Here is a 23,350-nt window from a genome sequence, read left to right on the forward strand (position 1 = left end):
GTGTCTGCCGAGCTTCTAGTACTGTATTTATGGGAGATGAAGAGCCAGTGACTGACACGTTCCACGGACGGAGGGCGAATCGCAGCAGGCGCAGGCGGCAGGGGGTGGGGGTGTAGTGGCAGACTGCCTCTGGGGTTATGAATGGGGGCGGGGGGCGACGAGTTTGGGGTTCCAACCAGGATTTTCAGTATCCGGCTTTGGATAGGTACGCAGAGCTGTGCGTAATCCTTCAGCTCTGGTGGGAAAGGAGAAGCCGTGAGCTCCCGGTTGAGAGTGAAGGTTATTTTGCAAAACTCCCTTGGTGTCGTGCCGGCTGAGTGCTGCGGAAGGTCTCCGAGGTAGGTGGGGGAGGAAAATAAGGGAGGTGGGTACTCAGGGAGAAGGCCAGCCGGCTGGGGATGGTGTGTCTTGTTCCTTATAATTGACAGGTGGTGGCCTCAGCAGTTACAATCTACTACACATCATCCAGTCCGTTCAATATGATCACATTGTTATTCCCTGCACCGGGCTGAAGTGTGCAGAACGGCAGCCCAAGTGCCACCGGCAAGCTGTCTTTTGGAGAGGGGGGAGGACGGGGAGAAGGGAGGGGGGGGTACAGAGAGGCGGTTGGGGGACAGTGGAGAAGACAGGAGCTCAGGAGCGCATAGCGGCTGCCCGTACTGCCCAGGCCGGGATCCTGGACGCTGGTGGGTCCGCGCCCCCACTCCGCAGCCACCCCCGGATCGTGCGCCCTTTTCCTGGTCTCTCGGCCTCGCCTCGGCGGCTGCGGGCTCCCTCTCGCCCCCCGGGCTCCACTTGGGAGGCGCGCGACCGTCCTTTTAACTGGCTCTGGTGCCCCTGGGAGTAGGGAAGGCTCATCTCCTTGCGCGGAAGAGCTGCGCTGGACAGAGCCGTGGCCGGAGCCCGGGCACCCAGAGAGCGGTGGCCAAGGCGGTGCACCAGCGGCGCCTGGAACGGCAGGAGGGAGGCTTCCGAGAGGGTAGCCTGAGGTAAGGGCTGCCCAGGAGGCTGCGGGTTTATTTCTTCCTTCACTTCATCGTACATCCCGGCCGAAATGGAGAGTATCGGGTGCGTGGAGCTGATGGGGATCGAAGGGAGGATGGGGCCAGGCACGGACCGTCGTTTTAACCGTGTGGCGGTTGCCCCTTGTCATATCAATAAATCCACCAACTGGCCCTTTCTCTTCCGCTCCTCGTTCTCTGCGCCTGCCTCCGCCCTTGGACCTCTTGGTAAGTCCCTGGGAAGGAGAAGGAGCCAAGATAGAATGGAGAAAGGCAGAGGGGTTCGTCCAGGAGTGGGTGATGAATTGGAGTGCTCTGCCCAGTGATTGACTGCGGGCAGCGGGTGTGCGAGGGAGCCTGGAGTACCCAAGAGTTTGCGGGGCTTCGGCCCCAGGATGGTCCTGCATGCCCGGTTACTGCGGCTCCAAAGGAGCGCACCCGAGCCGCGACATAACGAAGGTTCTGCCAAGGAACTTTTGGGGAAGCTCGGTCTCATGTTTGAGGAGGGATGCTGGAGCATGTTCAGGGCTTGGCCCTTTCTCAACTAGAAGTGTGTGTGTGTGTGTGTGTGTGTGTGTGTGTGTGTGTCCGTGTGTGTGTGTGTGTGTGTGTGTGTGTGTCCGCACACGCGCATACAGGGGTTTCCCCTTTTCTTTCCTGCCTTCCCTCCTCTTCCATCTTCCTGTTTTGCTTGCTTCCTTCCCTTTTTCACAGTTCGTTTCTCCATGTGCCATACTTCAAACAAGATCCAAAACCACCGGAGTCAATAGCTTTAACACAAGTATGAAGAGAACAGAGAAATAGCAGTGTGGTTAATTTTAACGACAAATATACATATATAAATAATATAATGTGTTATATATAGTATAATATACATGCACTATATAATAGTATATATAATAAACACTACTGTAGAGTACTATTCATGTATATATACTATATATAAGATATAATATAGTATATAATATATAATAAGCTATAGTATATATAATATATAATACTGCATGTACATGCAAGCCTGTGGTAATTTGAAATACTTTGAGACTCTCACCTAAATTTACATTACACGTATGTTGTTTACATCACATGTATATGATGCCGCTAAACAGAAATGGTAAATCTATGCACTCTGTGCGTTAGATCTGTATGCAATATAACCGTTTTTTGAATCACATCCATCTTTTAAATTCAGAGGTTACCAGCTACTTGAAAGCCCAGGGCTACACTGCAAAAATAAAAGGCACTTTAAAAATACAGATGCTGTTTTTTTAGTGGATCATACACGTTCCCCTCTTTCCTTTTACCAAAAATTGGTCATTATGACAAAAACAATTTGAGGACTTCAAAAATGATTTTGCTTATGTCCAACGTGTAAGAGGGGAATCTGGAATTTATCTGTACATAAATAACAAGAAGGTGGATAAGGCAAATGATTTAACTTCAGGTAAAAAGAAATTCAGCTGCACTTCCCTCTGAGGGTACCTCATTTATCTTCTTATATCCCAAGAGAGAATCTGCTTAATGTCAACATGTGTTTTCAGTGTAGCAGTGGTCTATTCAACTCTTCAAATCAGTACTGGTAGGACTTGACTGATAATATATTTGCTGGCTGTTTCTATTAGTTTTCCTTTTAAATGACAGAATGCTAATTACAAAAATAACATTGTTTAATAGACTGGAATTGTTGAGATGGCACAATTAATACATTGAGGCTATTTATTATGTCTTCATCATCTCATTATGCAGGGGTAGGCAGAAGTTGTGAGTATGTGAAACAGAGTTTATGATTGTATTAGTATTTATGAATTATTGTATTACTTATTTATATTACAACTGTAAACCTACTTCGGTTCACCTCTGTCTTTCTTATTAAAACTGTGAGCTAAATGTTTTTACAATGTGTCTCTTGTATTTTTTCCTCAGCTGATTTGCATTTTAGTTTATTCCTAACTTAACATATTTTGCAAAGATGAATTATTTTGAATTTCTCTAGAGGGTACCCACTTGGGCATGCTTGTTTCTTTTAAACAGAGCTTTTACTTAAGGAGTAAGAAATCAATCATATATTTTCTGATTTTGAAGCCCTTTGCCTACCCAGAGACAGGTATTTAATAATAATGGTATGCACAAGTAAGGATTCATGTTTGATAAAAATATTAGACACAAAAATGACATTTTCATTTTGGTTTACCAACTGAAGATTTAAAATTGTGAAGAAAGAGTCCCAGGTTGTTCTTAATAGTCCCAGGTTGTTCTTAATATCTTATTTGGCTTACTTTGATTACTGAGTGAGAAGTACATGTTGTGGTTTAAGTCAGAAAGATTTGAGGGTTAGTAATTTGGATTTATCTTTTATTATTATAGGACAAAATTTCATTGCTCTTTCCAAGAAAACTTGAGTAATAGAGTTTGGAGAAGGTGTGGGAATGTTATTGATCACAGGACAAATGGGTTCCTTTAAAATATTAGAAAAAATATTTATAGTAGAATTTAGGTAATTATTCAGGCCTATTTTCCATCTAATTATTACTTCATTGATGTCCTATTGTTTAAATTTTCCATTGAACTATGATTTACGTTTTCATTTTTAGAAGTGCTATTTGATGTCTTTTCATACATAGCTGCCTATATTTTTTCTTTAGGTGTTCTGTCTTTTATTATGGATTCTGTTCTTACTGTATTTCTTTAATAATTATACCTGAATTTATTTTATAGTTTCGGTATAACTAAACTATATTTATTTATTTGTTTTTTTACTTAAATTCTTCTGTGAGTTACTCATCTCAGTGTTTGGGTCTGCTGGCTCTTCCACAACTGCATATCCATTTCCAAGTGGATCATTTCCTCATGTGTTTTATTATTTGGATTATCAGCTCATCTTCAGCCAGGTTTGTGCTTTTGCTTTTTCTCTGTGGTAGTCATATTTTCCCTATTTTTTGAAAGTTTCCTTGTGGAGTGATTTTTTTATTTTTTATTTTTATTTTTGCTTCCGTAGAATATCCTAATGGTTTTGCTGGTCTATGATAAGCTTTTAAAATAAATTTTTAAAAATTGAGTTATAACTGACACATACTTTCAGGTGTACAACATAATGATTTGATATTTGTATGTATTGTGATCACATTAGGTTTAGTTAACATACATATGGTTAGCTTTCACATTAATTTATTGGCTTGAGATTTCTGTATCATGCAGGTGATGTGAATTCAAACCGTGTGGGTGTGTGTCTTGTGTCCATTTGGGGATTTAATTTAAGGAATGATTTTATCCTTCTATCTAGAGCCCCAGGAAGAGACAGTCTTTCTTGCTACTTCTAGGTCAGGCTTCTAGTCCTTTCTAAACTAAGGGGTCAACTCTTCAAGTGTTTTCCTTTATGAAGTGGTTGCAGCTCCAGTTACCTTCCTTTCCTGGGCCCCAAACTAAGTTACCTGTACCCAAAACACATGAAATCTCCAGTCTCTAGGCATTAATGCTGTGTTTAAATTCTATATCACTTTGGATTTATGTATTATCAATTTATCTCCCTATTCTTCTGGTATTTGTTTTCTTTTGTTCTAATACTTACAGATTACCTTACCTTTTTGTTCAATCTTAACTATTTAACCTATCTCAATTTTTCTAATCTCTTAAAAATCTAAGATCTCAGTGTTTGCAGAAGAGTTCAGTCCCCATGAACTCAGCCTGCCATGCTAGGGGACTAAGATATCTATCCTGGACTATATACACTGAGAATTGATTCTTTTCAGTTACTTTTACTTTCTCCTCCCACCCCCAATATCCTCACAGCATTTTTTTTTAAATCTAGTTATATTAGTCCCCTTGTCTTTTTCTCTCCTTCTGTGAAATTAATATTTGTATTGAGTTCAGTGCAGTTTTCTCATAGAGCGACTCACAGTCTGGATTTGTCTAATGGTTTACTTACCCAGTTAGGTTCAGGTGAAACATTTTTAGCAAGAATGCCCCTACTTAGGTGAGGTGTGCTTCCTATTGTGTCACGGCAGAAGAGTCTGTTTATCTCATTCTTGATGACTAAGTTATATCACTTGAAAGGTGATATCTACTAAATTTCTCGTGTTTTTTTTTTTTTTACTTTAAAGTTAATAAGTACTATGTAAAGTGATACTTTGAGACTATGTGAAAACTTTTTATTCTCTCACAGTGTTCACCCAGCGCTTTTTAATTAACTTTTTTGGGAAATATTATAGATTTATATGCAGTTGTAAGAAATCATACAGAGATCCTATATATCCTTTATTCAGTTTTTCCCAAGTAATATCCTGGCAAACTGTAATATGATAGCACAATCAGGAAATTGACATTGTATCAATCTACAGATCTCATTCAGACTTCACCAGTTTTACACTCATTTGTGTGTCGGTGTTCAGTTCAGTGCAATTTTATCACATGTGTACGTTTGTGTATTCGCCACCACAGTCAAGATACAGCATCGTTCCATTGCCTCAGGATCCCTTGTTCTGCTTTTTTAGTAATGATGCCTATCTACCTCCCACTTCCTAGCCTCATTCCTAACCTCTGACAACCATCTCTATAATTTTGCGATTTCAAAAATGTTATATAAGTGGAATCATAAATTATGTAATCTTTGAGATTTTTACCCCCTACTCATTCCAGAGATTTGCCCAAGTTATTGTATGTGTCAATAATTTGTTCCTTCTTATCACTGAGTACTATTCTGTGGTATGGAGGTACCACATATTGTTTAGTCATCCATTCAATGAAAGTCATTTGCATTATTTCCAGTTTTTGACTGTTATGAGTGCCATGCACATTTGTATACAGGTGTTTATGTGGATGTAAGCCTTCATTTCTCTGGGTTAAATTGCCCAAGGGTATGATTGCCAGGTCCTGTGGTAATTAAATGCTTAGTTTCATAAGAAATTGCCCAGCCTTTTTCCAGAAGTATTGTACCATTTTATGTTCCCAGCAGCAACATATGAGTGATTCAATTTCTCTGCATTAGGGTAGAGTTTAGGTCTGCTATTTTAGTATGCTTTATCTTTGTTTCTTCTCTTTCTTATTGCTTTATTTCTCTTTTCTTGCTTTCCTGTGAGTTGCTTGAACATTTTATAGGGTTCTATTTTGATTTATTTCTAGTGCTTTAAGTGTATCTCTTGGTATAGTTTTCTCAATGGTTGCTCTGGGTATTACCATGTATATATTTAGGCCTATTTACTCTCCCTTATTTTTAAATGCTGTCGTTTTGAGTATAAGACAGTGTTATATTTTTTGTTTCATCCATTGAATATGATTAGACAACTCACTTCAGGAAAGAATTTGTGGTTGATTGTTCTTTCCTTTCAACACTTGAAACATGTGTTACTTCCTTCAGGCCTCCATGCTTTCTGATGCAAAGACCATTGTAGGTGGAGCTGATGCTCTGCTAAAGGCAATGTGCCATTTCTCTCTGACTGGTTTTAAGATTATTTTCTTTGTCTTTCAGTTTTTTAGAAGCTTAGGGATGATGGGTCTTGATATATATTTCTTTGGGTGTATTCTGTCTGGGGTTTGATCAGTTTCTTGAATCTATTGGTCTGTGTTTTGTTTCAGATCTGGAAGGTTTCCTGGCATTATTTATTCAAATACTCTTTTAGCCCCACTGTCCTCTCATCTCCTTCTGGGACTCTGATGATATGAATGTTGGATCTTTTGTTATTGTCCCACAGGATCCTGAGCTTCTGTTCATCATTATTTTTTAAAAATATTTTATTTATTTATTTTTAGAGAGAGAGAAAGGGAAAGAAATATCAATGTGAGAGATAAACATCAATTGGTTGCCTCTCATGTGCGCCCTGACTGGGGACTGAACTGTAAGCTAGGCATGTGTCCTGACTGAGAATCAAACTGGAAACCTTTTGCTTTGCGGGAGAACGTTCAATCAATTAAGCCACACCAATCAGGGCTCTGTTCTTCTTTAAAAATTTTTGCCTAGTTTGTCTCTGATGTTCACATTGGAATAATTTTATTGATCTATTGATCCGCTTTCAAGTTTACTGATTCTATCCTCAATCATCTCCACAATTGAGCCCATCCAGTTAGTGTTTTATTTTGGTTATTGCATTTTTTAGTTCTGTAATTGCCATTTGATCTTTTTTTAGAACTTACACATCTTTGCTGAATTTTCTGCTTGTTTTTTTTTTTTTTTTCATTTGTTTCCAGAGACTTTGAGTTTGCTTGTTGAAACATTTTCATAGTGGATGCTTTAAAACGCTTGCCAGATAATTCTAACATCTGATTCACTTCAGTTTTGGCATCAATGGATTGTCTTTTCTCAATCAAGCTGTGATTGTATCCTGGACATTTAGCACCAATGTTAAGAGGCTCTGGGTCCTATTTAAACCTTATCCCTTAGTAGTCATCTTGTTTAAGTTTAGCACATAGGTCTTAGATTATAGTTTGTGCACTGTGGTTTCAATGCCAATTTAAATTTCTGGGGATTTTGTGCTGATGTTTGAGTCTGCCTGGCTTGTCCGGTACTTCTGGGGCTGCTGCTGAACCCTGCTGATGCCGCAGGAGGGGGCAGAAAGAACCTCATGGGCCAGGCCCACGGGTGCTTCCAGGTGATGGAAGGGATTTCTTGGCCTGCAGGGAAGGGATTTCTGAGCCTGGAGCTTATGGTGGCAGGATTCCCCCTGCCAGTGCTGTGAGGCCATCTGCTGTTATTGGCTGCACCCCAGTTAGACACAGGAGAGGAACCTGTGTCATCTTCCGCTAGGTTGGGGGTTGGAGATGCTGGCCTTGGTAACCAATCTGCTGTTGGATACGGAGTCATGAGGCAACCTGCTGTTCATTTGTTCCTCTAGTTCGAGGGTCACCAACCAGTCCCCCTCTTTCCTTTCACAATTTTGAGTCTTCCTTTGATTGCCTCTTGCATTATTTCTAGGGTTTATAGGTGTACTTAGTGGGGAGAGCCCCGGAGAGATAAGTATGCCATTTTGGCTGGACTGGAAATATATGTTTTGTAAAAACACTCTAGTTCAATTCCTTAGTATCACATTCTCCATTAATATACCTGAAAATACTAGTTTGTGTTTTCCAGTAATATGTATTTGTTCTAGAGACAGAGTCTAGACCTCAGTTTAAAAAAATACATATCTGATTTAAATTAATCTTACTATAATTGGATAAGTAAATGTTAAGTCACATCTTATCAGTGGAATCTAAGACAAAAATCTATGTGTGTGATATTTTCTCTATCAAATATTTTTCTTCCAATTGTCTTAAAGTATTTGAAAAATACTAGTAACTTTTATCTGTTGCCATATCTGGGAAATGCTAAAAATATCCTTTATCAGGTGGATACTTTAACTCTAGAGAAAATAAATGGCATTATTTGCACAAGCAACTTGCTGATATTTTGAGTGGATTAAGGAGAAGTTACCAGGATTCTGTCTTTGGCTCTTCATATATAGCACAATGCCGACTCATAGAATTATGGCATTTTTAGAACTGAAAGTGAACATAGAGATTACCTATTTCAACCCTATTGCTTGATATTTAGGAAAAATAATACCTTGAAGGCCATAAAGGAGCTTAAGTTCCTTCAGTTCAATAATATCAGGGCTTGTTTATGTTGAATGCTTAGTTCATGATGTTATATTTTCTTTAAAAAAGTCAGGATCACTGTCTTTTTACAAAACATTAAAATTTTATATTGAGGCATGATTTATCCTGTTTCTAATTAAAAAAAAAACCTCTAACAAGTCTGGACAGCATGATGATACTCTTTAAAAAATAGGCATGTTTGAGTCTTGGCTAGGTGGCTTAGGTAGCTCACTTGGTTGGAGCATCATCCCATACAACAAAAGGTTGCAGGGACAGGTCATGTTCCTAGGTTTTGGGTTCGAGCCTTGATCTGGCACATATTGGAGGCAACAACTGATGTTTTTTGTCTCACATTGATCTTTCTCTCTCTCAAACCAATAAAAACACATCCTGAGGTGAGGAACAACAAAAAAATAAGCATGTTTGAAAGTCTGATGAACATATGGACCAGAAAAATAAACATAAATTCAAAAATTTCCATATAATATTGAGGGTTTATAAATTCCTAGGGATGACCACCAAATACTGTTTTTGTGTTATTTGTGCCACGTGATATCTGTGAATAGTCCTTGCTAGGAAAAGTGACATAAGGATCATGACTCATTCAATAGTCAGACTCTCCCTGAAGGCTTCTTTATCATGGCAGTTGTCCTGGCACAGGGCACTGGTGTGCTGAGGAATCTGTTTTCCTCCAGGTTCTAGAGAGCTGGTAGGTGAGAAGAATAGAACAGGACCAGCTATACCACTAGGTGGGTAAGTAACACTCCTTCAGCAGTTGTTAAAACAGATTGTAAGGAATAGAAATAGGCAACCCAGCACATGATACTTCTTCATTCTCCCCCAAACACACACATACACACACTTTAAGATTCCTTAGAAAGACTGTTTGTCATCTGCTCCTGTCTGCTGCCATCATCCTTGAGAAATATTGCTCTGTGGAGACAATTCTCCATTTCTCTAGTAAGGCTTCTCCTCTGGTGGTCATTGAAAGCTAATTTCGCCCATACAAATTGTTAGGGGCTGAAAGAAGAAAGTTTATAGTAGCAGTTGATGTATTTACTGGTGAATTTATGAGGGTAAGAAGAAAAACCTCATCCATGTTTTTTTAATATATTGTGGATCCAAATAGTTTAAGAGCACAGAATGATAAATGTCTCTGAATTCAGAGATCAGGAAGTAAAGCAAGTATTTGTTAAAGTGGTTAAGATTACTTTTAAGGTAGCTACTGATATATACCTGAAGGAGGCTCCTACATAGTTCCGTGTGACTACTATAACTCTTTGGATGTGAAGCAAGACCCTGAAATGACTTGAAGTGCTATAATGCATACTAGAGTAAAAAAGTTAATGCAGAAAAGTGGGGACAAAGGGAAATAATCATTTTTTTTCCTAGAGGTTTTACATCTTTTAAAAGATTGTAGGGGATATTTTTTCCCAGGGTTATTCTTTTGTAATTGAGTAATTGAGTGCTGGGAATCATAATTTTGAGTTCTAGTTCTGCTATGTCACTAAGTGGGTAAATGACATTCCTTCTGTAAGCCTCTGGGTATAAAATAAGACTTCGAATCATGATAATCTCTAAGATTATTTGCAGCATTCTGATTTAGTGAAACTGTTGATTAGTAGGTATTATTTGACATGTTAGGGGAATTTTTTGATATATATGTAATTAAGCATTATTCATAAGAAAGCTCTCCAGGGAACTAGTATTTTAGTTTAAAATTATTATAACATATTGATATGATCAGAAATGTGCAATAGAGAGGCCATGATTGAATTAGGACTACCTGGCTGTATGGATACAACATAACACAATTTGGGAAACAAATACCTTAATGCTGGTAGTGCTAATGACAGTGGTGGTGGTGCTAATGTGATAGCACTTAATTTAATTGCACTGGAGGTGTAGTGATACTGTAGATTGCTCATTGGCATCCATTCACCTCTTTCTCTTTTATATTCCTCTGCTATACAAGTTGAAAGGCAAATCATTCTACTTTCCAGACTCCCTTGAAACTGAGAGTGGCCCATATAACAAAGATTAGATGGTGATTTATGGGAAATGCATCCCTTAATGAACAAAGGAAAGCTTCTCAAGGAGAAGGCTCTTGCCCTTGACCCTTACCTCTTCTTTCGCAGTAGGGCAGGATGCCCTGATTTGTGGGGAGTAGCCATCTTTGCAAGCATGAGGAAACACACACACACACGTAGGATGATGAAGCAGAAAAAATAGATGTCACTTGGATCCTAGATGACATCTTAGAGTGGATCTACTAGCTTTTCATTGCCTACCTCCAGTCTTACTAAAAAAATAAAACTCTTGACTGTTTCTTCCACTATTTATTAGGTTTTCTATTACTCCCAGACTAACACAGTCACAAATGAGTATGTAAAGTCATTGTTACAACTTTGCATTTACCTTTTTGAAGGATAACATTAATGTTTACAGATCTTTGTAAATATTATTCCTAAATAAAAAGTTAAGCTATTTTGTACAAAATTATCATTTTGAGGAAGCTTGGTTGTGAAAATTTTGGATAATTTATAAATTTTTTATTTTATTGTTCATAACATGAAGAACAGCATAAAACTCCAAGAGTCTCAGTTTTTTTATTGCTTAAACAATATTTCAAATTTTATTCAATGGGTGAAATTTATATGAGGAAAACTATTTCTGTGAATCACACCTCCTACTTAGTTATAGTCTTCAGTAAGATGAGGATACTGCTGGAGAATACCAACGACTCTTGAAAAAATATTTTCTTCATTTGTCTTACAGGCAAAACGTATAGCAGAGTGGTTTGCCCTTGATACCATTTAATCTAAATTTGTTTTTAGCAGATCCCTTCTGACTTCACACTTTCACATAACTAAGAAATATTTTGAGAGGAGAATTTTAAAATTTAAGAAGGATGGCCATTCACAGAAAGTAGATATAAAGTATACAAAATAATTTTTTTGTGTGTGTGGCATAGAATCTGCACATTCTCCCTTTGGATTTACCTGACTTAAGTGCATTAAGCCATATGATAAGAGAAATATAAGGATCTAAGTGGGAGATATTTGTGTTATTTTATCTGTTAGGATAGTATCCATTTGAGAGTAACTGATAATTTGAAATATAATACACTACAAGTAAGGAGTTTATTGTTGTACATGCCATATGATGTGTGGAGGGAGATTGCTCAAGGCTGGAGCAACTGTTCAAGGCCATTATCAAGGATTTAGGCTCCTTCTTACTTTTGGTTCTGCTGTCATTAGTGTATGGCTTACATATTCTTGGTGGGAAGATAGTTAGTGAGCCTCCAAGCCTGGCATCTGGACATAAGCAGGAAAAAGGGGCTGAACAAAAAGCAAGTCACCCATTGACTGAGTCAGAAAATATGTTAAAGAAAATGGTAACTCCTCGTAAGATGCACCTGGTAGACTTCTAGTACCTTACTCATCTGAACTATATCAGTGGCTACCCTTAAATGCAAAGAGGTCTGAGAAATAAAGGATTTCTTTTTCTTTTCATCACTTTAATCTGGGAAAATTGGTACCTCCCAAAGTATCAGGATTTTGTTATATTACAAAAGAAGCAGAGAATGGATATTGGATAGGCAACCACCATTGTCGTTGTGTATGAAGAATATTTCTTAGCTTTAAAAATCATATTTGTAGTGTTATATCATAAATGTATAATCTGGAGATATCTTAAAATATGACAGTTTAAGAATAGTTATTAATTATTATTTGCCTTAAGGCCCTAGAAAGTACAATCATTTAGAATTTTGTATCAGTTGTCACCTTGTGTCAAGATAGCTGATTGACATAAATCTCAAAGCATATCTTGATAGTCATTGGTATTAAGATAATTGTGGACAAAAAATTTATCATTTCCTTCTATAATGAATAATGGCATGTGAGTGTGAAATTCTGAGAAGTCAGACAAGGACAATATTATATATGTGCATTGTTTTTTGTTTAAATTGGCATTTATATATCTTGAGCTATTTATTATCTTAAAATTTTTAATGATATATGTATATAATACTCAAGATCAGATGTTTATTTTAAAAAGAACAAAATTGGCTCAATTCCAGCATTTCTACTTTACCATTCTCATTCAGGATATTAACTGAAATACCCTGTAATCAAGGGTTTATTCTCCAATTGATGTAGGCATGCTACTTTGAAGTTGTTTATCCACCTTTAGAAGGATAATGGATCTTTTCTGGTTAAAATTTTTCCCATTAAAATAAGATGAGGCAACTGTGCTTACCACACTTCAGAGGACAGTAAAAAGATAAGTGAAATAATGGATATGAAGTGCATTTTTCTGTGCTCTGAAAAGTGTTATATAAGTTCTATGAATAATATGATTAATGTGCAAACAAAATGGTGGGTGAACAGTTCCAAAAGTGAGTATCATAACTAGGATTTTTAGTGTCATTTCCAATGTTAGATTTTTTTAAAAAGGAGAGCAATATAGCAGCACAGCCTCATGTTCTTACTTTGAAATATCAAAGGTAAACCTCACTGCGAGGGGAAGAAAAAGTATGGAAAGAGTTTCAGAGAGAGAGGAGTGATTTATTGAGTAATTTCTAGAAATAAGATGTCCCTTGGGTCTCTTATGTGATTACACAAATGGGAAAACTCTGATTAAAATGTGAACGCTGGTAAAAATCTAGAATAGAACTTGTAATGACTATATCTTGAAAACAATGAGATTCTTCTTGACTCAGCTATCTTCAAAAAAAGTTTTTGCAGTGTCTTCAGTAAAGGCTTTGTTATCTCCTTGGCTACAGATTTTTATTCCTTAAAAGATAATTTGAGATGAGAAGTTGTTCCTTATTCTATCTGAACTGCCATGCCTTCTTTGTGCTGTTTCTACAGAAATGAGTCCCATTATATAGTGATAAGAATCCTTGACTTTGAGCCAGGGAACAAGGCTCATGTCTCAGGTTTGCCACTAATTATCTGTATAACTGAGAACATTATTCAGTTGCTTTCAGTAAAGAAACATTCTTTAATCCATCTTCTTCTCTTCTTCAGGCATTCTAGACTTAAAGTGCTTAAATTGGCCAGCTGAGATTATAGGAGAAAGTCACATCTCTGTAGGAAGAATACTGTCTCTCTTTTATGTCAATCTTATGATCATGGGAGGTTGGCCATGACACTGGCATGTGCAAGCTTGTCTAGAAGTGGGTACAAGGAGGGAAGTATTGCTTTCCTCTGTGCCTTATCCTTTTGGATGATTTGTTGAAGACAGTTGCTTAGATGTGGGCTTGTTGGTGGTTTATGTGAAAGAGACAATAACTAAGATGGAGCAAAGTTGTCCAGTTAAGGAAAGCATGTCATACTTTGTAAATCCGATTATACAGATTATTTTTATCTCTCTCTTTTTAGAAACTTCTCTGAGTCTTTAAAAAGTCTTGCTTAATTGTCTTAGCTGTTTCTTGAAAATTAATGAGATGGTCAAATGTTGGCAAGAGCTGTGGGTGGGAAGAGTGCCCCCTCGCCTAAACCAGTGTAAGAGCAGCAAGAGCAAAATTAGAGTGTAGGAAATTCTTTAGAGAGACATGAAAGAGGTTATGGTGCGGCTTGAGGAGCTGTGCCTGCCAAATACCCCTGATTTCCAGCTGTCATTTCCCAAATGGAAATCTTCTACTCCATACCTTAGAAGCTTGGGGCTTACTTTTGCTGAAGAAGATGACAAATTCCCAGAAGAATTGCTGTTTCCTCACCTGGAAATGAAGGGATTAGACCAGTCCATAGTTTCACAGCCATTTCCCCCCTCTAACTCTCTTGTTTTTAAACATTTTGTCTACCAAACTATTTCCATAATCATGTCTTTTTAAAGGAAACAGAAGCATGTTAAATGGTCATTTAAAGATTACAATTTACACGAGATAACTAGTGTGATCATTCTGAGAAGTTATAATTCAGCTTAAAGAAAATTTGACATTTTTGTTCATTCAAGAATGCAGCCCTGGCTGGTGTGGCTCAGGAGATTGAGTGCCAGCCTGTGAACCAAGGGGTCAGCAGTTTGATTCTCAGTCAGGGCACATGCCTGGGTTGTGGGCCAGGTCCCCAGTAGAGGGTGTGTGTGAGGAAACCACACATTGATGTTTCCCTCCCTCTTTTTCTCCCTCCCTTCCCCTCTCTCCGAAAATAAGTAAGTAAAATCTTAAAAAAAAATGCAATAAATGTTTATGAGTTTATCAAATTGCAAATTTATAGTTTGATATGTCATCTAAAAGCAGTAGAGCCTGTTGTACCATTTTTCATCTCTGATTCCTGCTTTCTAAAGGCATTACCTTCAAATACTTCATTGTTTCTGCATGTTTGCCTCCATTTTGTGGAAACAAGATGCTTATGCTGATGTTTGCTGATTTTTAGTTTTATTCTTTATATAGTTATTTCAGGCTATGGATGATGACACACACACACACACACACACATTCACCTACTTTACTTCCTTAATTTAATTGTTAAATTGCTATGACTGTAACTATCGCACCTCTGAATCCTTTGGTATACTATGATTACCTTTCTTTTCTTATAAATGTTTTTATTTTCCTCATATTACATAGCTGTTTCAATCATTTTATTTTACTCACTTTTCAAAGTATCATTCACCATTTTACTAAACTATTCATCTAAATTGAATATTTCTTCTTTAGTTTGATTAGACAATCTATACTTTTATCTTTTTATTGGGCACGTGCATCCTCAAACTGTCTATATATTTACTCGCTGTTGTAATCTTTGAATTACCCTTTTCCATTTAAATTAGGGTGATCTTAGGCTGAAGCACCAAGTAGCCTCAAAATCTATAATGGTTCAGACACAACAGAAATACACTTTTTTACTCATATAATGCTACTGAGCTGTTCCAGGTAAGTATGGGAGGGCAGTGAGTGGGAGCTCTGAACTGCTGTTTCAGGTGAGTGGGATGGGGTGCTGTTTTGCTTCCTGCAGTGACTCAGGGATCCTGCTTAGAGGCAATACTGTTTTTAGTACATGAGTTCCAAAGTCGTCATGGTCAACACAAGTCAGAACTTGGAAGCAGTCCTGGGAGTAGCTTACATCGTTCTCACTGATATGTCTTTGTCTAGAACTCAGTCTTGTGGCCAAACCCAATTATAAGAGAGACGATGAGTTAATACTGTCTAGCTGTGTGTCCTGAGAAGAGGAAATGGGTTTTGGTGTACAGCTAACTGTACCTGCAGTGCAATTATTCTGCAGATTTCTTTACCTCTTTACTGTGTTAGATCCCTTGTTTTGTGATTTCCATTCCTTCCTTCCTTCCTTCCTTCCTTCCTTCCTTCCTTCCTTCCTTCCTTCCTTCCTTCCTTCCTTCCTTCCTTCCTTCCTTCAGAGAAGCATATTTTATTTACAAATCAACCCTCTTTCCAGAACCACCACCACCAACATAACTATGAGTAATCTAGGCTGCTCATTGCTGGGTGGGTTCCACGTAGGTATTCCTGGGTTTCTTGTGTCTGATAGATTCATGTTACTGGGCAGAGCCCTGTGGCAGATTGGTATATGGAGGGCTATGATCCTCTGCAGAGCTTGGCTTTGGGGTGATTCTTGGGAAGCTGGGAGGGGTGGTGATGGAGCTACTGTTCAAAGACTGGAGCCCACAACTCACTTTCCAGAACCTCCAGTGGGAGATAGTGGTGTATCTACCTATCATCTGATTTTTGGCAAGTTTTATATTTTGCTCTTTCTTAATTTAGTCTCTTGTTTTGATGGATGGAGCATATCCTCCAATACTGGCTTAAGAAATAGTGTGTTGAAGTTAAACCTTTTGAAATGTTTTATATTTGAGAATGGTTTTATTTATTTTTACACCTGATGGGTAACTTTTCTGAATGTATATTTTTGTTGGATGTCATTTTCCCACAAATCATTTTCCCATTGGTTAGATTCCATGAAATATTATAAATTCTTTTATTTTTTTGTTTTTCTCTTTTTATAACTTCTATTATTATATTTCATATAATCTGATATGCTTTCCAGTGTAAGATACATTATCTCATGTATCACTAAGATAAATATATTTTTAATTAAACTATGAACAATGCTTTTGTATCACTTAGAATATTAAAAGTATTTTGATTGAAAGAGTATGTTTAGACTTAATTAAAAATAAAATATATCATATATCTCCCTAGTGAATGCATAAAAAAAGAACACACACTGATGTAAATTGCATGAGTTATTCTGAAAACTAATTCACATTCAGAATTTATTTCTTCTGAATCCCTTTTGAACTCCAAGTCATTATGTCTGTGTTCAACCATGCACCATCACCCTGTGTGCCAGGAATAGTGCTGGTCAAAAAGATGCTTAGCAATCATGGAGAGTGAACTTGTTTTGTGATCTATGCTATGAGAATATTGTTAAAAATGCTTGATTCTTCACTACTCCAATCCCTTCCTCACACGTATATTATTTTTCAATGTTACAAGTTTCCCATTATTGTCTCTTGGGTTCTCTTCCAACCAAACTCATACCCACTCCGCAAGTTTTCGTGAATGCGTGAATGCACAGGTCATTACTGCTGCCTCTCTGAGAACACTGGTAAGACACTATTGATTATAAGATATATCTGAGTTCAGAGCTATAATGTTGGGGAAAATGTGCATGATATTTAGATGTTGAACCATCTGGACAAACCCTCTAAAAATTTCTTATATTTTCAAATCCAGTTTTCACATCTTACATATTTTTATACATTTTATTTTAGTATACATAGAAGGATAGAGAACAGTCTCACTCTTTTACCATGTGCCTTAACTGTAAAAATAAAAAAAAAGAAAAGCTTGAATTTTCTTGAGATGAAATGGTAAGACTCCTTGGGGATCATTGACCTCTAAAAGCAGCACATGTGCCAGAAGACTCACCAGAACTTGGAGGGGATCAAAACATAAGAAGAACCATGTTTATGAGTTAGGTATGTTTTTTGCAGGTGCATCAGGGGAATATTTTTCTAGCTGTCCCTCTGCAGAGATTCACAATCATGATGTACGTGCTCTCCTAGAACTTTATCTACTTACCCAAAGTTGAGTGAAAAATATAGATTTCCAGCATCTTTATAAATGACTGCATATTATTCTATTGAATAAACCTACTGTGCTGTATTTAATTCTTTCTCCAGTGTTAAACATTACATTGCCTCCAGTTTAATTTTCACAATTAAACAATGCTTTAATAAACTTTCTAACATAACAGTTTGTCATTTGCTGAGTTAAGGGCTATACACATTTTAAAGACTTTTTGCCACCTAATTACCTTTCAGAACGGTTGTACCAACTTATACATTCACCAGCTATCTGTCAGAATGATCATTTTCCCGCATGTCTCTAAATATGGGTTTGTTAATGTGAGGAGAACAAAATGATCTTTTTGCTTTTTTTCATTTGTTTTCTTTGATTACTAGGAATCCTAAAAAAACTTTCTATGTGTTGTGATACCCTGGGAGAGAGAAAGAGGCTGCCCGAGTGGGCTTGAGCAGGCCAGCTGGAGCGGCTGTTTGGTTGGTGTCAGGAGAAGGTGCCCAGCAGGGAATGAGTAGTTTCTGCTTTGGCTCCTGGAAGATCTAAGGAACTCGGTAGTTTAAACTCTAACCTTCACAGAGGTCCTTTTTTATTGCCTTCGCTAAGTGGCTGGATTCCTTCCAGGTGCCACGGCTTTTGTTCCTCAGGTCATACAGAGCTGTCACCTCCAGACTGCATGGTCCTCAGTAGTCCTGGGTGACCTCGGGGCAGTAAGTAGGGAAGGTACAGGTGGGGCTTTGAGTCAGTGGAGAGTAAAGTGGGGGTGGCCCACTGAGCAGACGGGGGAGCGCGCACATCTGAAGGCAGACAGTGTAAGGCGGTGAGGGTACAATCTCATTCTAGGTAACAGTCCGCATCGAGGGAGGCTGTGTCTGAGAGGTAGGCCGGGGTCCCATGAGAACTTTGAGTGTGCCTTCAGTGTGAGCCTCAGGGCGGTGGAGGAGCTCTGAGATTGTTGGAGTCCTGGCATGGCGAGGCCTGAAAAATGTGTTTTTACAAAGCTAATAGCGTTGGATGACACTGGAAATGGATGCAGGCCATACAAGAGGTTGCATTCCTGGTTTCTGAATGTATCCTGCAGTTTATAAAGGTTAGAGCCTTTTCCGTTGTGATTTATGTTTAGAGGGACAGAATCAGGCGAAGGCTTCCAGCCCAGGGCTGTTGTCATTCTCTGTAAGAGAAGTGAAAAGTAGTTCATTTTTCATAGGTCAGGTCTTTGGAATATGTGTAACAGAGAGTGAAGTTGTTTCTGAGCATGTTATGTGGTATGTGGGTAGATACGAAGCATATTAAAATGCTGAATGAATTCAGAAACCACATCCAAGGCACCCTGTAGACTTGCCACAACATGGCAAATACTAGTAAATGAGTAACTTCAAATGGAAAATGCACTCATTAAGCCATTCAGACTAGCAAAGTTATATGTTACATTTTTAAATTTTATTTGTATATGGATACATCTTTCATACCTGAAATATTAGGGCAAATGAGATTTAAACACTGCCTTTATTTGATTGGGAAATTATCTTAAGCACATGATACAGGATATTTAAAAAGGCCCTAACATTAATATCTTGGAATTGGATTGTTTATGACTATTTTCTTATTTTCAATGAAATTTAAACTATCTTTTCTGAAATAGCCTTTATTATACTTTTAGATATAAACTGTCTTGGTTTGGCAGTTGGTAACTGAATAAGTAATTTCATCTTTGGTATTACTGCCTGGCAAATAATGGTTTTCAGAGATAGTGATAAAACCTCATTAATAATTTTTTTTTAGGGGTAATATGGCACATATTTTCTAATAAATCATGCCTGTGCTTAGTTCATTTTTGAATAGTGACTGCTGTGGATCCTTTCGCTGCTCATAAAATGCAGTTAAATTTTTAGCTGAAGAATTCGATTTTTATTTTTTCAGTAACTGTAGCCAAGGGCTGCACTCTCTTTCAACCTAGATAAGTCATAGTGACATGCCTAGGCCAAAAGAAGGAGGTTTGATGAAATCTGGTGGGAGGTGACAGAGAGAGATGCAGTGCATAGTTTTCCTTTCAGATGCTGTTGGATGGCTTCTCCAAGGTGGATTGTTTATCAATTATGGAGCATTCCAGTTCTCTTCAGTCCAGACCTCTTGCTATAGCAAAGACAATTTTTACTATTTATTTCACCTTTGGTACGTTTAAAAAAAAACTATTTTTTTCTCTTTCGGGGTAACTAATATTTATTGAGCCCTCACCATGTGCCAAGCACCTTACTCAAGGTTTTAAAATGCTGTCTCATTTAATGCTTACCCTAACCTTGCCATCCAGGCATTATTATACTCATAGGGACGATGAAAATAATAAATCTCAGTGAGATTAAATAATTTGGTTAAGTCTATACAATACAAGGTGATTTTTTTTCCTTTCACCAATACAAGATCTATACTTAAGACTCAATAGGCTAAAATTTAAAAAATACACATTGAGAGTTTTATGATGTTCCAGGTGCATAAATTATCTCATTGAATGTTCACTGAAAAAGAGAAGTCGGTATATTCATTTTCCTTTAAAAAATGAGACACCTGAGAGGTTCAGAGTCTAATTTATTCAACATCATACAGAGCTGGGATTTAAACCAAGGTTCCTTTGACTCCAAAGCCTGAGCTCTCACTATGACATTGCCAGTCTTTGTTTTTAAGGATTAGATTTTAAAAATTATTATTTTTACAATTATTTTTAATTGTTATTATTATTTTTTGCTGCTTAAGTACTTACCTCTTCTTTTACATGCAGTAAGAACTGATACCCTGGGCCTACTGCATGCCTTTAGCACACTGCTAAATGCTTAGTCTACAACAGCACTTCTCAATCAAAATCCTGGTGTCGTGTGGGCTAGATGATTCCTTGTTGTCGAGGAGTGTGTCTGTCCTGCGCATTATAGGATGTTTAGCAGCATGCCTGTCCTCTCCCAATAGCGCTCCTCTCCTTCCCAGGGTGGCAACCAAAAATGCCTCCAGACATTGCCAAACACTAACTGGTGGGGAGGAAATCACCTGAGGTTGAGAACCACTGGTCTGTACTAGCTCACCCTGTCTTCAGAGTACCTGCGAGGCTTACTCCCTATGATCCCAATTCACACAAGAATAACTTGCTCAGGTCACAGAGCGGGGCAGTGGCATCTCCAGGACTCAGACTTAAGGATTACAAATAACTGCGGGCAAGTTTTCACTTTATTTCATGGACTGTGCCTTCCAACATAACTTGAAGCTTCTGAAAGGCTTGGGCTCTGCTGGATTCTTCTTTTTTTTTGGCCCCCAAGGACATTGGAAAAAGTATTTAATATGCAGTGCTCTGACAGATGTTCATGAACAAATGACCCATTTCATGTGGGTCATATTTAAATAAGAATCTTTAGAATAAAATTTAGCTTAGTGCAATGATTAAGATAACAGTGTTTGGAATCAGACATACCCCAGGTTTTAAATCTTATCCCTGCCATTTATTAGTTCTAGGATTCTGAGAGAAATTTTTGACCTTTTTTAGCATGGATTTTCTCATATCTTTGGGACTAGTAATTCCTCCTGTAGATATTGTGTGGCATAAATGTCACCTAGCACAGTATATGACACAAGGGTTAAAAAAATTCAGTAAATGATACTAGTAATACAAATAATCATTAATACTTATGATAAGGAAATGGTCTAGATTTTCGCTTTATAATAGGAGGTCATTACATATACTAAAATTTCAATCAAGTTAAAAATGTTTTCTGGAACAACTTGAAAATGGTTGTTGCATTCACATTAAATTAAAAATTCTATAAAATAAAAAGATATACAGAAGAGAAATGAGGAAAGTAGAGAGAAAATATAAATGTGAACTAACAAAAACAGCACCATTACATGGACAAAAATAACATACTGGATTACTTAGTTTTTGATGAAGAATTAAATTTAGTTCATTCGATTTCAGTAAAGAATTATTAACCCTCTTGGTAGCTCAAAGGAGAGCCTTCTTTTGGCCTCAAGAACAGCTGAATTGACTCATCCCCGATCTCCGCCTTCAGCCTTCTGCTGGTTTGGCACTTCTCACTTCCTTCCCCAAGGTCTGACCTTTTGCGGTGTTTCCTCTGACTCATTTTTAGGTACTGCTCCTGGCTTTCTGCTTCTACTCAGAGGATTCCTTTCTGAGGTTCCTGGGTCCTCTTTCAGGTTAGTTATTGACTTGATTTAGTTTCCCCACTGGACTCTTTCCCTAGGTGATGGGACTCTATGCCTGGGCACGCGTGACTGCGAGGGGCAACCTTTTTCACCTGCTGCCGCCCCCCCCCCAGCCCTAAGCCAACTTTGACAGATTCCTCCTAAATAAAATTGGCTGAAATCCTCTAGATTTTAACTATAGGTTGGTGGCATTGAATTCCCCACACAGAAAAATGACCTGATAGTCATTGCTTTTAGACTCTTGAGGGCCGATTTTTGTATTTGAAATTCTTCTCAATTTTTTTTTATCTTTACACACATTGGAAATGTTAATATTTGTAGGGAACACTTAAGGTACATAGATAGATAACTCTGTTTTTGGTTCCAGACTGTGCATAGCTATCGTGGAGGGAGAGAGGGGATGCATAACTCAGCTTCCTGTACAAAATTATATATAGTTGCATACTGGTTGGGAAGCTACATTCCAAAGCCTCCCAGGAAAACCCAGATAATAGGTGGGCTGGGCAGGGGAGGTGAGGAAAGTGTAAACTCTTAAACAGTTATTCTCTAGCCTCTTTCTAAAAGGCCCAGTGCACCCTGTAGAGGCTGTGTCAGGAATAGAAAGATTTATGAACTAGGATAAGGATGCTGAAGTTTCTGTAGGGGGTTGGTGAGGAGATAAATCTATTTTAAAACCTGGTGGGATGTGTTAGAACTGGAAAGAGATTGGGAACAGGGAGAGAGTTAGGAGGCTCCTTAGAGAATCCAAGAATGAGGTATTGAGGATTTGGAGTATTGGCTACCACACTGAAAAGGAATGAATCACTTGTTTTATAGTCATACAGAAAAGGCTTAAGTGTACATACAGGCCAGATGTTAGAAATATATTTACCACCCTGGCAAATGAAGCTATAGTTACTCCCTAACCAATTATGTCAGGCCATCATAATTATCATGTAGATGTAAGGGGTTGTGGGGAGAAAGAAGTCAGTAGTAATATTCAAGTTACTATTTTAATTAGTTATTTTAACTATTATTTAAACTATTTTGATTCATTTTAGTCACTTAAGAAAAAGGTGCAATTTTGGCTGGGGAGATGGTGCGTTGAGTTTTGAACATCCCAAATTTGAGATATTTGCGCAACATAAAATAGCAAGTACCTGGAAAGTACTTGGAAAGTGGTTCTGGAATGCTCAAGAAAAAGCCATCTCAGAGAAACCAGATTTTAAAAGTGAACAGTGTAGAGATCCATACATTTTTGGTTGAAGGAAATCATATGCAAAACTGTGTTAAAAATGTCATGTACCAGTGTGGTATTTTTCTGAGCAGAGGGTCTTCTGTCATTTCAAGGAATCACTGCCACTAATAGCAAATTAAGACCTGAAGGTCAAATTGGCAAAAATTATAATTTTTAAAAAGTGGAGAATGAATCATAGATAACTTCAGGGTACTTTTTTTTTACTTTGGGAGTAATGCAAGAGTTGGAAAGGGAATTGGTTTGAGAAATATATGACTAGAATAATAAACTTGCCTTGGGAGAGAAGTTTGGAAAATA

General features: G+C 37.9%; 1 protein-coding gene across 1 annotated transcript in view; it reads left to right on the forward strand.

Moving 5' to 3' along the window:
• Positions 1-221: 221 nt before the first annotated feature.
• Positions 222-23,350, forward strand: part of PDE4B (phosphodiesterase 4B) — a 515,450-nt gene continuing 492,321 nt past the window's right edge. The window contains exon 1 of the mRNA XM_054574329.1: positions 222-338. The gene's annotated coding sequence lies outside the window, so the exon portion shown is untranslated. The remainder of the gene's footprint in view (positions 339-23,350) is intronic.

Source organism: Pteronotus mesoamericanus, unplaced genomic scaffold (assembly GCF_021234165.1).
Source record: "Pteronotus mesoamericanus isolate MK-2021 breed Mesoamerican mustached bat unplaced genomic scaffold, CSHL_Meso_final contig_105, whole genome shotgun sequence".
Taxonomy (NCBI): domain Eukaryota; kingdom Metazoa; phylum Chordata; class Mammalia; order Chiroptera; family Mormoopidae; genus Pteronotus; species Pteronotus mesoamericanus.